The 16,543-nt window shown below is 39.4% G+C and overlaps 1 protein-coding gene across 5 annotated transcripts in view; it reads left to right on the top strand.

The window, feature by feature from the left end:
• Positions 1-16,060, top strand: part of LOC114298379 (putative late blight resistance protein homolog R1A-3) — a 31,688-nt gene extending 15,628 nt beyond the window's left edge. The window contains exons 1-3 of one of the 5 annotated variants that reach the window (XR_014343826.1): positions 6,908-8,188; positions 11,123-11,182; positions 15,573-16,060. The gene's annotated coding sequence lies outside the window, so the exon portion shown is untranslated. Of the gene's footprint in view, positions 1-6,466; positions 8,189-11,122; positions 11,183-11,360; positions 11,415-15,572 lie in introns of those variants that run through there. The other 4 variants (XR_014343825.1, XR_014343823.1, XR_014343824.1 and 1 more) reach the window with 4 other exon arrangements.
• Positions 16,061-16,543: the final 483 nt, after the last annotated feature.

The following is a 16,543-nucleotide window of genomic DNA, read 5'->3' as shown; positions in this document are numbered from 1 at the left end:
GTTGATCCTGAGGGTAGGGATTCGATTGAATCGTATGCACCGCCGATGACATTGGCAGGCTGTATATCATGTGGATCACGCCGAGCGGAGGTGAATCCTTTTTTTAAGGCTATTGCTTTGGTTGGGTTGTTTTTTTCGAATGTGCTGTTGTAGGCGGCCATCTTGTACCAATTCCTCCAGGTGGTCCTTCAGTGCATAACAACTCTCAGTATCATGGCCATGGTCCTTGTGATATTCACACCGTTTATCCCGTCTTCTTGTATCGGGAGGTCCTACCATTTTCGACGGCCACTTGAAGAACGGAAGGTGTTAGGTTTTGGACATAACCACACTGATCGGCTTTGTCAACTCCTTACATTTCTTGTCAGCGCGCCTTGTGCGCCTGCTGTCAACTTGCAGTTGTTTATTTTCTCGGTGGGAGCAGTGGTCGCTTGATCGGCGGGAATCCCGTCTTTTATCTCATTTCGCCCGATGCCGTGGTTCAGGGCTCTGAGGTGCTACAGAATTTACTGGCTGAGCGATTTCAGCAGGAGCTTTGTTGGTTACATTGCCGGCTTTAACCCTCAAGGCATCATCTTCCACTTTACAGTATTCTTCAACTTTCTTCATTAGCAACCAAACTGTTTTGGGGGGCCGTCTGGTCAAAGAGCTATAGAGGGCATTGTCAGGATGCAGCCCCATCTTGAAGGCGGTGATGGCCATGGAGTCGTTGCAAGCATCGCCTACCAGATTGAAACATTCCCAATACCGCACTGAGTAGGCACCAAGGGTTTCCCCCGGTTGAATCTGCATTGCCCAGAGGGAATCGGCTTGCTTTGGCTGGACCTCATTAGTGATAAACCTTGTCCTGAAGGATTTTAGAAGTTGGTGGAAGCTTTTAATCGAAGCCGGCTCCAGTTTGTAATACCACCACCTGACAGCTAGTGGTCCCAAACTGCTCGGAAATATTCTGCACATCAAAGCCTCATCATCTGCATGCAGTGTCATGGCTTGCTTGTAATGGCAGATGTGATCGGTGGGGTCTGATTTACCGTCGTATAAGGTGAATGACGGTGCTTTGAATTTCTTGGGTAGCACTGCCTTTGCAATCCGTCGTACAAAAGGATCGTGTTGATCTTCATCTGAACTGTTTCTTCTTCGCTTATGCCTTGTACGGGGACTCTCTTTAGAAGAACTGGAAGTTTCAGATCGTCCCTTCTTCTTGGGCTCCGGGGATAATGAGTCGGAGTCGTTATCAGTGTCTTGTTGTCGGGCTCGAGATCGTCGACCACCTGCCCTCACTAGTCGTTCCGGATCTTGGCGTACAGCTTGTTTGGACTTTGCCACTTCCAAGGCCAAATCCTGACGAAGACGTGCGTTTTCTGCGATCATGTTCTCCAACCTCTGTTCGTTTTGCTTTGCTTGTTCCATGATCGCCTGCATTGCTTCATGCTCTGGAGTCAAGGGTGAGGTGAAGTTCAAAGTGCGTCTTGCGGGAATGGTCTCCGGTCCAAGCATGTTTGTTGGAGTGAGTTCGTCTCTCTGCGTGGTTTCATCAGTAACTATCGGAGGGTCTTCTGTTACGACTGCCATGGATGTGTTTGAGTATTCCCACAGACGGCGCCAATTGTGGGGAGGTGGTTTGGAAATACTCTTCTGATCTTGGGGGGCGTTCGTGATCCTCTGCTAGTCACCTGAAAAGGAACAAACACTCCGGTCGGGGGTGCCGGAATTAGCACTCCGACGGGCAAGTTAGTCTCTGCACTCCAGATTACTTGTATTCTAAGTTAAGCTTGATAATTCTCACATACCTTTCTAGAACTGAAGATCTTGTATTTATAGTATTCTCTTTAGGCCTTGGGGCCTGGCCCAACCCTAGTCCTTTTCATGTACTTTTATTCGGCCCTTATCTCAATGGAAGGAATGCCAGATGCTTTGTTCAGCCTTTCAATTGAATAGGGCCAATGCCGAATAGAGGTTATGATCTGGACCGGACTGTTCCACTCCTGTTGATCCAAGATTATTCGGCTCCCACATTTCCTTTTCCAATTCCCTATCTAAATCTATGAACCAAACACAGCCTTCATGGATTTGAGAAAGGATTTGGAAAGGAAAAGGAAAAAGAAAAATGCATGTGAAATGTAAGTAAAACATAATAATAAATTCACATTTCACTTATCTTTTTTCCTTTCTCTTCCCAAATCCTCACCTAAAACCATTTCACTTAGAACAAACTTCAATCATTTGCAGGTAAAGGTTTTTTAGCACAAAGAAGTGAAAAATTTGGAGGCACGAATTAGAGATGTGGCATACCAAGCAGAAAAACGATTGACTCATTCGTAGTTAACATTTTCTCGACAAAGAACAAGATGAAGGAGGCTAGTATAGTAGAAGAGATGAAGTATATTTGGATAGAGGAGATCTCATTAAATCTTGAGCATGTCAAAGAAGAGATTGAGGCCATCAAAGTAGAGATGATGGGAATTTATGACATGGGTTTGGAAGCCATACTACAAGTTGGAAGTTCTTCCGGGACTCAGATTCGTCAAACACAATCACAAAGACTTGGGGTGTAGGGGAGGAAGAAATAATGGTGGGATTTGAGGACGAGGCAATGATCTTAAAGGAGCAACTTACTGGAGGACCAATGCAGCTACAGGTCATTTAGGTAAAGACTACTTTGACTAGAAAACTCTATAATGATCCTCTTGTCGTGTACCACTTCTATATTCGTGCTTGGACATCTGTCTCCCAAGAGTTTCGAAAGAAGGATTTTTTAATTCGTCTTTTAAGTTGTGAATACGAATGGAATTGATCAAATGGGCGATGAGAAATTATGTGAAAAGTTGTACAAAAGCGTAAAGGGTCAAACATATTTGATTTTGATAGATTGGGGGAGATAGTTAGGGAGTTGTGGGGTGGTTGGTATGTGGATTGGACTTTTTTACCTGCTCTGAGGGTGGCAGGGAGGGTTCTTCTTTGTTGGAATAAGAGAATGGTGGAAAAGGAGGAGGAAGAGATGGGAGCTTTCTCGATTTCCTATCTATTTCGGTGTGTCGAGGATGACTTTCGTTGGGCCTTTACAGGGGCATATGGATCGGTACGTGGAGCGAAGCGGCCTAGTTTTTGGGAAGAGTTACAATGTATTGCCTTTCGATGGGGGGTTCCATGGTGTACAGGCAGCGACTTTAATGTAGTGAGGAGTATGGAGGAGAAGTTGGGGGCAAGCTCAGTGGTGGCTTCTATGCAGGCTTTTTCTTCGTTCATTGATGAGTTGGAGCTGGTGGATCTGCCGTTGCAGGGTGGTGGCTACGCGTGGTCTAGGGGCGGAGCGATGTCTTGGCTTGATCAATTCCTGGTAACAAGGGAGTGGGAGGAGCGTTTTTCATAGGTGACTTAACTTCATTTGCAACATCCAGTATCAGATCATTGGCCAGTCTTATTTGATAATGGAGGAGTTAGGAGTGGACCTGTGTCGTTTTGTTTTGAGAATATGTGGCTACTGTCTAAGGGTTTTAAAGCACGGGTGAAGGGTTGGTGGGATAGTTATACTATCTTAGGCTTGCCGAGTTATCGCCTAGCGCAGAAACTGAAACTTCTCAAGGCCGATTTGAAGTGGTGGAATAAGGAAGTGTTTGGGTGCCTGGAGGTCCAGAAGGCCAATGTGCTAACTATGTTGCAGAATTTGGATGAGATAGAGACTGCGAGGGGCTTGTCTGCGGTGGATTTGGTTCGTCGAGATTTGAAAGGAGTTTGGCCAGGTTGCCCATATGGAGGAAATTAGCTTTTGGCAAAAATCTAGATGCTTGTGGCTAAAGGATGGGGACCGAAATACAAAGTTCTTCCATTGTATGGCAAATGCCCATCGAAGGGTGAATCAGATAGGTAGAATGCGAGTAAATGGTGTGGAGCTAGCATCTCCTGAGGAGATCAAGGCGGGTAATGTGGGCTTCTATGAGCAGTTATTTCGGGATGAGGGGGAGGTGTGGCAACCAGGCATGGATGGAGTTGTGTTTGATGTTATTTCAGAGGTAAACAATTGCCTGTTGGAATAGCCATTTGTCGAAGACGAGATGCTTGAGGCTTTGCGGAGTATACGTGGTGATAAGGCATCGGGACCGGACGGTTTCTCGACAGCCTTTTTCTAGCAGTGTTGGGGGGTGGTGAAGGCAAATGTGATGGCCATGTTTGAGTTATTTCATCAGACGTGGGAGTTTGAGTGGAGCCTCAATGTCACGTTTATTGTTTTGATCCCAAAGAAGGGTGGGGCAGAGGATATTCGGGATTTTCGACCTATCAATCTTTTGGGTAGTGTGTATAAGCTATTGGCCAAAGTGTTGGCGAATCGGTTACAAGGTGTGTTGGAAGGGGTGGTTTTCGAGTCTCATAATGCTTTTGTAGGTGGGCGGCAAATCCTAGATGCAGTTCTAGTGGCGAATGAATGTGTGGATTCCAGAATTCGGCAGGGGAATGAGGGGCTTATTTGCAAACTTGATATAGAGAAGGCATAATTGGAAGTTTTTAGTGTGTATGTTGAACATATTAGGTTTTGGGGATAAAAGGAGGAGGTGGATTCAATTCTGTATATCAACGGTACGGATGTCGGTCATTGTTAATGGGTCTCCAGCGGGATTCTTTTCTACTTATAGAGGGTTACGGTAAGGTGATCCTTTATCTCCTTTGTTGTTCATTCTGGTGACAAAGGCGTTGGGGCGTTTGTTATCTAGAGCGGTGCAAGGAGGCCTATTGTAGGGGTTCGAGGTGGGGGTGGACCCATTAGTTCTGACGGTTTCCCATCTGTTTTATGCGGATGATGCACTTATTTTTTGTGATGTGGATGTTGATCATATTGGACACTTGAAAAGTGTGTTGCTGTGCTTTGAGGCAGTTTCAGGCCTTCAGGTGAATCGAGCAAAGTTGGAACTAATCCCAGTGGGTCAAGGGGAGAGGACTCCGGTGTTGGCAGCCATTTTGGGATATAAGGTGACGTCTCTGCTAGTTTCATATTTGGGTTTACGTCTGGGGACATCTTTCAAGGCGAAGGGGATATGGGTTGGGGTGGTGGATCGTGTGCAGCGGCGGTTGGCAGGATGGAAGCGGCCGTATTTATCAAAAAGAGGCAGAATCACGTTGATTAAGAGTGTCTTATCCAGCATTTTGACTTACTTTATGTCCGCTCATGTGATCCTGGTGTCAGTGGCAAAGCGGATTGAGAAGTTGCAGAGGGATTTCCTATGGGGTAATGAGGGGGAGGGTTCTTATCATTTGATGGCTTGGGATCGGATTTGTAGTCCCAAGGTCAATGGGGGTCTGGGGATTCAAAGGTTGGTCTTGTTTAATGTGGCTTTGTTGGGGAAGTGGTTGTGGTGTTTTGTGGAGGATAGGGACCGTCTTTGGTGTTCAGGCTTGGTCGGGCAGTCGCATGGCCGCGGTCTTTGGAAGGGGATTTGGGTGGGGTTGGAGGAGTTTTGGAGGAGGGTTAAGCTGAAGGTAGAAGTGGGGGATAGAGTTCGGTTTTGACGGGATAGGTGGTGTGGTGACTTTCCTTTAGAAGCACGGTTCCCTTTGATTTTTGGTATAGCCATTGATAGTGAGGTGTTGGTGGATGCTGTGAGGTCTGGGCATGGGGACTCAATTGTTTGGAATGTGTGTTTACACCGCAATGTACAAGATTGGGAGCAAGACCAGTTGGTGGAGCTGTTGGGTTTTTTATATGAGTTACGAGTTGAGGGGGTTGGGTAGGATTCTTTGGTGTGGGATTATCCTGCGACTAAGGGGAAATTCTTTATATCTTCGTATTATGGTGTGCTTGTTCATAAGGAGGCTGTTCTTTTCTCTTGGAAATGTGTTTGGGTGTCCAGTACACCATCCAAGGTGGCCTTTTTTGTATGGACGGCCATGTTGGGACGTATCTTGACTTTGGATAATTTAATTCGTCGTGGCCACATATTGGTCAATTGGTGTTGCTTGTGTTGTGGTGCTGCGGAGTCTGTTTTAGTTACTTCTCAACTTTGGGTGCTTCTTGTTGCGACTTTTGGCATGGCTTGGGCATAGTCGGATTTAGTTAAGGCAGTTTTGCGCAGTTGGGTTGGGGGTCGAGTTGGGAGGAGGCATCGGAAGGCATGGATGCTTGCTTCTCATTGTCTTGTATGGTTGGTTTGGTTGGAGCGTAATAGGTGCGTTTTCCAGGGGGTGTCTCATCTGGTGCCTTGGTTAGAATGATGGCTGCTTACGGTTTTGTATAGTTAGGTGACAGATTCGGTTGATCCTGATGTTTAGGCTTTTGTAGATTTTGTGGACGATTTGATTTGTTAATCTGTTAAGCCTTTGTGGCTTCCATTGTTTGTATTCTTTGCATCAACTTGATACTTTTTCAATAAAGTGTTGTTATTTATCCAAAAAAAAAAAAAAAAATCATTGTGATGGATGATAAATGGGATACTAAGGCCTGGGTTGATTTGAAAAATTGTTTTCCAAATGACAACAGAAGTAGAATTACGTTCACTAGTCGATATGAAGATGTGGCTTTGCAGGCCAAAACCAATAGCCTGCCTCTTTCCCTACAATTTTTAACCCATAATGAAAGTTGGGATCTGTTTCAACACAAGGTGTTTGGAAAAAGAAAAAATTGCCCCCCAGAGCTCATGGAGATAGGAAAGCAAATAGCCAACAAGTGTCGGGACTACCTGTGGCAATTGTTCTAGTAGCTGGAATTTTTACAAATGAAGAGAAGAGCCAAGGCCGATGGAAGCAAGTAGGAGAAACCATAAATTCAAATTTAGCTGCCAATCCACAACTATGGATGAAAACGCTAGAACTGAGTTACAATCACTTTCTTGGTCATTTGAAACCATGTCTTCTGTATTTTGGAGCATTTCCAAAGGACTACCAAATTTGAGTGGAGAAATTGATTTGGTTATGGGTTGTTGAGGGATTTATAACAAAGACAGGTGAAAAAAGATTGGAGGATGTGGCAAAAGAATACTTGATGGATTTAATTGGTAGAAGTCTCTTATTAGTATCCAAAAGAGGGTACGATGGTGAAATCAAAGCATGTGGCATCCATGATTTGTTGCGTGAATTTTGCATCAAGCAAGGTGAGGAAGAGTTTTTTCTCCAACGGTTTTTGGATTATCAGCGGATTTCGGTTTCAACCACTTCTGGCCAAAACATCCGCTCTTTATTGTTCTTTAACTCTGGATGTGCTGGATCATGGCATCCTCATTTCCTTTCTCCAAGCTTCAAGCTACTTAAGGTGTCAGATACAAGTTTCATCCAGATTTTCAAATACCCAATTGAGGTAACAGTTAGTTCTCTTGAGGTACTTGACACCTGACATCCTTGAAAAAAGAGAAAACCAAGATAGCGATTGGGATGGGGAACATACTAAGCCATTAATCCTCCCACCTTCCACATCCAATCTCTGTTATTTAGAAACCTTTATTCTTTGTACATCACATCCTTTTGTTAATTTACCACATAATATTTGGACCATGCAAAGCCTGAGGCACCTTTGTGTTAGTGGTAATGGGAAATACATCATTAATAATTGTTTTCCTTACTTTCCCTTGTCGTATAATCTACAAACTGTCTCATGGGTGTTTTGTCAAAAAGAATCCTCGGTCAGGATTCCTAATCTGAAAAAGCTGGGACTTTGTGGTGTACATGAGAAATCCTTGATGTTTCCTGATCTACACTTCCCAGACCACCTCCAAGAGTTGAAGTTATGGAATGAAGGTGTATTTAGCCGGGACACACTGGGAAGAATTAAGCTACCCCTTAATCTAACAAAGCTAACTTTGAAGAATATCAATCTAAAGTGCGATGAGATGTCAACACTTGGCAAGTCACTACCCAAGCTTGAGGGTCTCAAATTATTGTATAAAGCTTGTATTGGTAAACGTTGGGAAACAAGTGATGAGGAGTTCCCTCGACTCAAATTCTTAAAATTAAAGCATGTACAAGTTGATCAGTAGGAAGTTTGTAGTAATCACTATCCCGTGCTTCAGCGATTAGTGTTAATTCAATGTAATGGGCTCAAGAAGATCCCATCTGAAATGGGGGATATACCCACACTCCAGGTGATTGAAGTACATTGGTGCCACCCTTCTCTTGCCAATTCTGCCAAGGAAATTAAGGAAGAACAAGAAAGTATTGGAAACAATTGGCTGCAGATGATTGAGTCCAACAATAATGTGCTTTAGTTGAAGTGAGTGCATTAACTTGATCAAATCATGATTTTTATTTACATAAACTAATTTTCTGTTTGTTTATATCTTTTTTCCCCCCCACCCCTCTTAATAAGTACCTGATCTAGAAGAATGATCATTAAGTAGGTAATAGGACTGAAAAACCCTAAGTTATGTGATTCATGATTTACGAGCTAATAAACATCAATCAAAACCAATCTCCAAATTAGACAATAATCTAAATCGTCTGGCCTATACGAAAGTTATTATCTCTAAGCAATCAACAAATAGGAGACAAAGGATTTTAACGTGGAAAAATCACAATTGGAGCACTTTCAATTGTGATAAAAAAAACCACGGCTTAAAGTCACAAAACAATCCACTATGAAGATAATGAAATTACACAAGAGTACGAGCAATTACCCAACACTCGCTCAAAAATTGACTTTCACTCCTTGTGTGCCCCTTTCATCAACATCTTCGTCTCGGAATTGATTAATCGGGTGTTGAATCCACCACACCCTTGTCGAGCCCACGATGATGAGCCGTTTCGAACACCTTCAATGCCTCTAAATCCACCAATGAACACTCTATGAAGGTAGATTCATAACAAGCCCCTTGATATATGCTATTCAATCCATGTGAGGCAACTAGCTCACAAAATCATCAACGGAAAGATCACAAAAGCTCTTCAAACGAATACCCAATAGTTCTTAGGTCTCCAGTCGCTGATATGGAAAAGATGAATCCTAAATTATACATCTAAGGTAGCTTAAAACAAACAGGGTCATGAAGACCGCTCGAGCGCAGGAAATACCACTTGAGCGGTGTGTCTAAGAGGCAGTTGTAACAAATAGAACACTTGTCACTTCGCTCGAGCACAAGAGTGCACGCTCGAGCGGTAAAAGAAGCCTCACAGTATCTAAGAACAAGGACTGAGATACTGGATGCCTCGTTTTAGTGCTCAAGCGCACAAGCTACCGCTTGAGTGGTCCATGCAAATTGACAGGCTTACAAAGACGCAACAATACAACTCAAATAACATTTGTTTGCGGAATTGAAAAAACAAGGGACCTAACAACATTTGGTATTCATAGTTTACATGAAACTCTAGAGGTGTGTTGGATCATGGATTTGGATAGGGATTTGTATAAGGAAAGGGAAAAGATGAGTAAAATATGAATGAAATATAACTATATTTTAACCACAATTTCTCTTTCCAAATTTTTACCTAAATTCATGATCAAAACACATCCTGGTGTTTTAGGAAAAAGCCTTAGCAAATGAATTAGTCAAAATTTTCTAATTCTATTAAGCCAAAGGCATTAGAATCAAGGAAGCACGGGTGCGGGTGCGGGTGCGGGTGCGGGTGCGGTGGCGGGGGCGGGGGCGGGGGCGGGGGCGGGTGCGGGTGCGGGTGCGGGTGCGGGTGCGGGTACGGGTACGAGTGCGGGTTCGCCGATTCGGCAAAACTCAAAAAAAGTATGATATGGGTATGGCTGCGGTACGCCAATATATATATATATATATATATATATATTATGTAATTATGGTTAAAAGGTCCAACTTACAAATTAAAATTAAATATCAAAACTAAAAAGAAAACTACTCATTTTCCTATAATTTAATACCATTAAGCGTTAAAAATAATATTTGTGAAATCTCTCATTTTGACATGTTATACACTGTGAATTTGTGATCATAATTTATTTTTAAAATCTTTGTTTTTCCTCATCAATTTGCTATTTTTATAGGGCTCAAAAGAAATAACAGGAGACCAATACATCAAATTGTATCATTCCCAACCACTACTAATCAACTAATACCGTATCAATTTTTATGTTTTGTGCATAAACTTTAAAAGTTTGTTATGATTAAATATTTTATAAAGAAATTCTAAGAGGATCTGAAGCAAAAGCATAATGCATAGTCATACACAGAACTACCCTTTATAGGCCTTGTTATTTTTTTTGTTCAAATTGCTTTTTAAAACATCAAAATCATTTGCTGATATGCTTATACAATTCATACAGACAGACAGGACAGCAGAGAAACATCAAAATTGCTGATCTGCAAGGGCATAAAAAAAACAAAAAATACATAAAAATAAAAAATAAAAAAATTGCTGATCTACAAGGGCAAAAAAAAAAAAAAAAAAAAGGCCTCGGCGTACCCGAATGAACGAAACGTACTGGACCCCCTTTTGTTGTACCCAGTAAGCGTACCGCCGTACCGGTACACATTCCCGTACCCGGTACTCGTACGACATTATTTTTGGAGTACCCGTGTTTCATAGGTTAGAATGGATATATTGTGGACAAATAAATAAAGGGGGAATTACACTGACATTGTGTTAGTGAAAAATATTTACAAAAAAATGAAAAACGTTATAGATATTAATAATTAAAAACATAGATTTTTTTAATCTTTTGTAAATAATTTTTGCTGATTCCACTTTTGTGTTATTCTCCCATAAATAAATGTTAGTAATTTTTAATCTTGTAAATTTGTTTTTCTGTTCTACTCGCTAACAATTTTCTTATCATTGATGATATTTAACAAATTTCCTTTTTCCAAGCCCTCTACACTTGACCAAAGGGTGACAATGACAATGAAAAGATAGCAACGAGGTGGTTGTTTACAGTTTTCAAAATTTTTGTAAACATAAAAAGAAAACTGTAAACATAAATGTCACTCAACATGCCTGCATTTTTGTGACGAAGTGCATTCAAACTTAATTTTCCAAATGATTTACATTTTAACTTCACAAGACTAAATTCATGACTGACATTTGTAAACATAAAAGGAAAATTGTAAACATAAATGTCACGCAACATGCCTTCATTTTTGTGACGAAGTGCATACAAACTTAATTTTCTGCGAATGATTTACATTTTAACTTGACAAGGTCATGCATCGACTAAATTCATGACTGACATTTTTCACTTCATCAGGGGAGATCTTTTATGAAGGGCTAGAGTTGAACAGAGCAGACACTACGAAGATATGAATCAGTTACTATTCTGTTTTCTTCTGCATAAATTTGTACTTTTGCTTGTTCCGACTGTTGTGCTAAAGGGGTGCACACCATAGGATTTCCCTTCATTTTATTGAACTAATGTCTACTTTTAAATTTCTTGTTATTGTTGTTGTTGTTGTTGTTGTTGTTACAATTGTTCTTCTTCTGAACAGGACAGGTAACATGTTACTTCGATGACATTTATCCTCACATATTTCTTAACAGGTCATCAGTTATCGTAATTGCTCTCTGTGTCTCTTTTTTCTTTCTTTATTTATTTAAGTGTCTAGTATGGTATGAATATAACTATTCACGGTAAGATTTCCCCCCCCCCCCCCTCACGCCCAGCAATCTGGGTTTATTTCTGTAGAGCAAGTTCAATATATTCCTTGGGAGCCATAGTCTTTAGGAATGTTTATATTCTTGACTGCACTAAAGTCACTCAATCGCCATAGCTTTTCTTTGTTGAATTCAATCAACGATTAAACCTACTGAGAGCTGTGATGGAAGAGACGTTATCTGAACTCTTATCAATTTTAGAGATTGTTTTTGATTATTGTTTGACTCTTTCGTCTCAAGTCTCGTGGAATAAGTTTCATCATGAGCACTGAAAGATTAAGGAAAGTGATATATTTGTCAGGACTCAAACAAGTGGTATAACTTTCGAGCAGAGTTCCAGTTTAACAACATAGTAATGTTTAGGGCATGCTTTAAATCAAAGACCATAGTGAAGTTGCAGCAGAAGGAAATCATTTAATTTGTGCAAATATGTCCGAGGTTAAGTTAAACGAGTTTAACCAATTGGACTAGCTCAGTTGGCCACTCTTGTATACTCTCAACTGAGAGGTTAGGGTGTCAATCTTTGTCAAAGGCAAAAAGTAATTATTTCATCCATATTAAAGCGTCTTTCTTTAGTCGTTTGTTTTTTTCCCATTATGGGGCGGTTGGTTGTTGGTGTTAGGCTTGCTGGTAGTATTGTTGGGCTTTTTTAATAGTTGATTGCTGGTAGTATTGTTAGACTTTTTTAGTAGTTGATTGTCTAGTTTGGCGTAATTGTCTTCATATTTGTATTTCTAACTCTCCCAGCACCTTGGACTGTTGGGTTAGGCAGCTTAGATTAGAATGGTAAGAACTATTACACTTTCCATAGCTGTAAAGAAAATTATTCTTGATGAATATTGTGCTGGTAATGGGCAATGGAAGCTGGAGCAGAGAGAAGGATTGGATAGGGAAATACCAGCCAGAGAAAAGTTGGCTTGGACTGTTTCGATGTAGGTTCCTTAAAAAGAAGAGTTGTCAATGAGTTTGCAATTGTTGCCATAGCTAGACATTTCACAACACAAGCAAAGGCAAAACTTGAGAAACACAATAGGTGAGTTGCCAAAACTACCGTGAGTTCATATGGACAAACTGACAAACAAACTATCAGTGAGTTATAACCGCTTACTTGAGTTGATAGTTCATCTATTCAGAGATTGTTGATCTGGTTATTATGGATTGTTTAGTCTCTATTTGGATCAAGAATTTCAGGATTCATTTGTGAAAGAAGAAAAAAAATGGAAAAAAAAAAAAAACAAAAACAAAAACAATAAAGGAAGTGAAACGTGTATGAAATGGAAGTATATTTTTGTTTTCACCTTTTTATTTTTTCACTTTTTCCTTTATTTTTCTTTTCTCTTCATAAATCCCTACTCAAATTGCTGATCCAAACACAAGTTTACAGAACTCATATAGCAAATTGGGTAGAAAAACTTGGATGATAATGATATACCATAAGGGTTCAAGACAATTTAATAGATCTAATTGATGAAGTGGAGTATTATTGCTTGAAAAAGCTTAATGTTGGAACAGAGTGAAACTTGCATGAATGAAATTATTCATAAAAATATATGATTTCGACACAATCCCATTTCCCTCATTTAGAAAAAAAAAATTTCCTATTATTTTATTTTTTACTAGATTAACTTTAAATTAGTAGACAAAACGTATATTATCTTCAATGAAATAAATAAATAAAAAAAATTTAAAAAAAAAAAAAAAAACTATATTAGTCTTAAAATCTTATTTTATATACTTTTTACATAAGCAATTTAAAAAAGTCATAGCACCTCTTAGTGGAAATAACATTAAAGTGTATAACTAATCCTTTAACAGATTATCCGTACCAATTTTGTATTATGCAGGTTTCACACTAACTTGACTAGTTTAATATTCATATTTTTGGGTCATGTAATTCTATTATTTATTTATTTTTGTATTTATCACTAGACACAAAAATGACAGCTTACAAGTTACAGCTATATTTGTTAATGTGAATTCTAGTACCTTTGTGCCTAATAGTAAAAAAAAATATGATAAAAAGAATTATTTATGTGTAACATTACTCTCATCTTTAGTGACTTTTATGCTACGAATGGAACTAAACATACATGGTAAGATATCTTATTTCTCACTTGAAGCAATCAGTGTTTATTTATGTGGTGTAAGGGGCAGATGATATCTCAACTCTATAAATTTAGAGATTGTTTTGAGTGTTACTGCCAACTGAACTCTTTCATCTCAAGTTTACCATGAGCAATGAAAGAGAAGGGGATTGACACATTTCTTAGGAAGCTAGTTCAAGTGCCATGGAATTTCTTTCAAGTATTGATCTTGAGAAAGCCTATGATAGGCTAAATGGGAACTTCATTAAAAAAAACCCTTTTGGACCTTGATTTTTCTTAATATTGGGTTCATTCTTACCATGAACTGGGTGAGAAGACTGCAATATTCTCCTCTTTGAATTGGCCAAACCACTTCCTATTTTGAACGTAGTAGAGGTTTAAGGCAGGGGGACCCCCTATCCCCATCTCTTTGTCTTGTGCATGGACAGGTTATTGTGTTTGATTACTGAGAAAGTTTGGGTTTGGGTTTGGGTTTTGGTGCTTTATCTGATTTTCTGTGTTTTGTCTTGGTGCTTTGGAGGATGTTCTGTGGAGCTATCTAAGGTCATTGTTAGTCCATGATCTGAACCTCTCATACTGTGCTTTTGTTATGATGTGGTGGTGCATTTTAATTGCTATGTTTCCAGTTTTCCTCGAATGATTTTTGCTCACTGGCTGGACTTAAAATTAGTTTGCATGTCTCGCCTAATGTCCATGACAATAGAGCTAGAGGCCTTAGCACTAAGAGTAACATCCCCCTTAGCAAATACCTTAGGGTTCGTGTATCACTACAGAGTGAACAAAGCAATTTTAAGCTACATCATTTAGAAAATTCGAAGTAAGCTCACCGGTTGTAAAAGTATGCTCATGTCCCTAGATGGGAAGACTACAACGATTAAGTGTCACAACCATTATTCCCAATTATTACATGCAAACTAATGTTTTACCTATAGAATCAATAGAAGTTTTATGTTGGGAGATACTAAGGAAAATAAAAAAGTTCACTTAGTCAAGTGGGATAGGATTTGTAGATGCAAGAGTAAAGGGGGTATTGAAATCAAAAAAAAAAAGAAAAAAGGCTTTTCGCAATAAGCTTGGTTGGACTGTCCTCAAAAAAACCAATAAACCTTGGGTTTAATATCTTGAGAGAGCTAATAATTGTAATTGGCCTAAATGCAAGAAAGCTTCTCACTTTTGGAAGAGCGTAACAAAAACCAAATAGATTTTGGATAATGGTTACAAACGGGCGATAGAAGATGGGAGTCGCATCTCCTTTTGGTGTGATTGGTGGTGTAGCGATTGCCTTTAATAGATATTGTCCCTGGTCCCCATTGTAACCTGAATGAAAAAGTCAGTGAATATCTAACTGAAGATGGAGAAATTTCACATATCGTATCTGGTCATGTTTGGAAACTTAATGATGGTACCGAAGATATAGGAAATTTGACTAGATCTAGAAGGGAAACATTACCCAAAAGCTTAAACGTTTTCATCTGGCTAGCTTCCCTGGATAGAATCTCAACCAATTGCTTGAGATGCACCAGAAAAACATTACTGATAATGCTGAATGCACAGTGCCACCACACTGCGGAAGGCACCCTTCATATCCTTAGAAATTTCCCTGAGAGTAGGAATATTTTGGTGCACTTTGTTAATCCTCAAGAATAAGAGAGGGACAGATACAAATGGATTGGGCAATGGATGAAAGACAATATTAAAAGCCCTAGTGGCACTTGTGGACTGGTCCACTTTCTTCACTTGCATTATTTGGCATCACTAGAAAGAAAGAGGGAGGATACCATTTCTATAATGACTTGGAAGCGGACCTTTTTTTTTTTTTTTTGGCTGTAAATGGATCATCCACTACGCCAAAGATATGCAAGAAGCCTTTTTCATGAGGACATTATATTCCTGATGCTTATGTTTCTTCTAAACTAATCAAATGAAATTTTCCTCCTGCAGGTGAGCTAATGATGAATGTGGATGGAAGTGCTAAAGGCAATCCCAAGCAACTGGAGTCGGTGGCTTAATTGGTGATGAATAAGCTGCTTGGAAGTCTAGATTTCTGGAAAACATATTGAAATTTTTGGCACCAGCATTGAAGCAGAGCTCTGGGAAATTATGAGGGATCTCACTATTGTAAGGCACAAGAACCTTCAAAATGTGAAAATGGAAACTCACTCTAGGGTAGCTGTGGCTCTAAATTCTAATTATGGAACATGGAAGCAACACCAATCCCTTCAAAGGCATCATTAAAGATTTGTAGATTGCTCCTTAATCGACTCAATTGCAGACTGATTCATGTGTTAGGTGCTCTGTTAAGTGTTGATCTTGTTGAGGTCATGTACATCAAACCCCAGTTTCTGTTTGTTGTTTGTTTTGGTTGTTTTGTTCAATTTCCCTTGTACCACAAAAAGAGACTTTTCTTTCAATTGGTGTTTCCAATTGTTTTGTTGTTGTACATACTAATCTTAGGTTAGGTTGCAATTCTTGTTTTTTTTTTTTTGAACTTTTTTGCTTATTGGGATAAAATTGTTGCCATCTCTCTCTCTCTCTCTCTCTCTCTCTCTCTCTCTCTTTTATTTTTTATTTTTTATTTTTTTCCTTTCCTTTTTTAATAATGTTGGGGACACTACAAAATGTATCAATAAAAATACAAATAAGCATATCAATTTCAGAAAAAAAAAAAAAAATTCTAGAAACTCAACTGTTGTGTTTTGAAAGCAAATTTTATTTTATTTTTTTTGGAAAAATTAAAATTACTTTGAATTATTGTACATATAATTTTGTTAAGTAATAGAGTGATAACAAACAACCTATCTAATATATTTTAGATTGCTTATTTGAAAGGAACTCTGTTTAGACAATGCTAAATAATGTCCCAATAATATCGAATAGTTTAAAAAAAATAAAGTTTGTAATTGATCTAACCC

The sequence above is a fragment of the Camellia sinensis genome, chromosome 11, assembly GCF_055761805.1.
Source record: "Camellia sinensis isolate YWXY chromosome 11, ASM5576180v1, whole genome shotgun sequence".
NCBI classification, from domain to species: domain Eukaryota; kingdom Viridiplantae; phylum Streptophyta; class Magnoliopsida; order Ericales; family Theaceae; genus Camellia; species Camellia sinensis.
The sequence above is the reverse complement of the archived record's forward strand: the minus strand, read 5'-3'. Positions and strand labels throughout refer to the sequence as shown.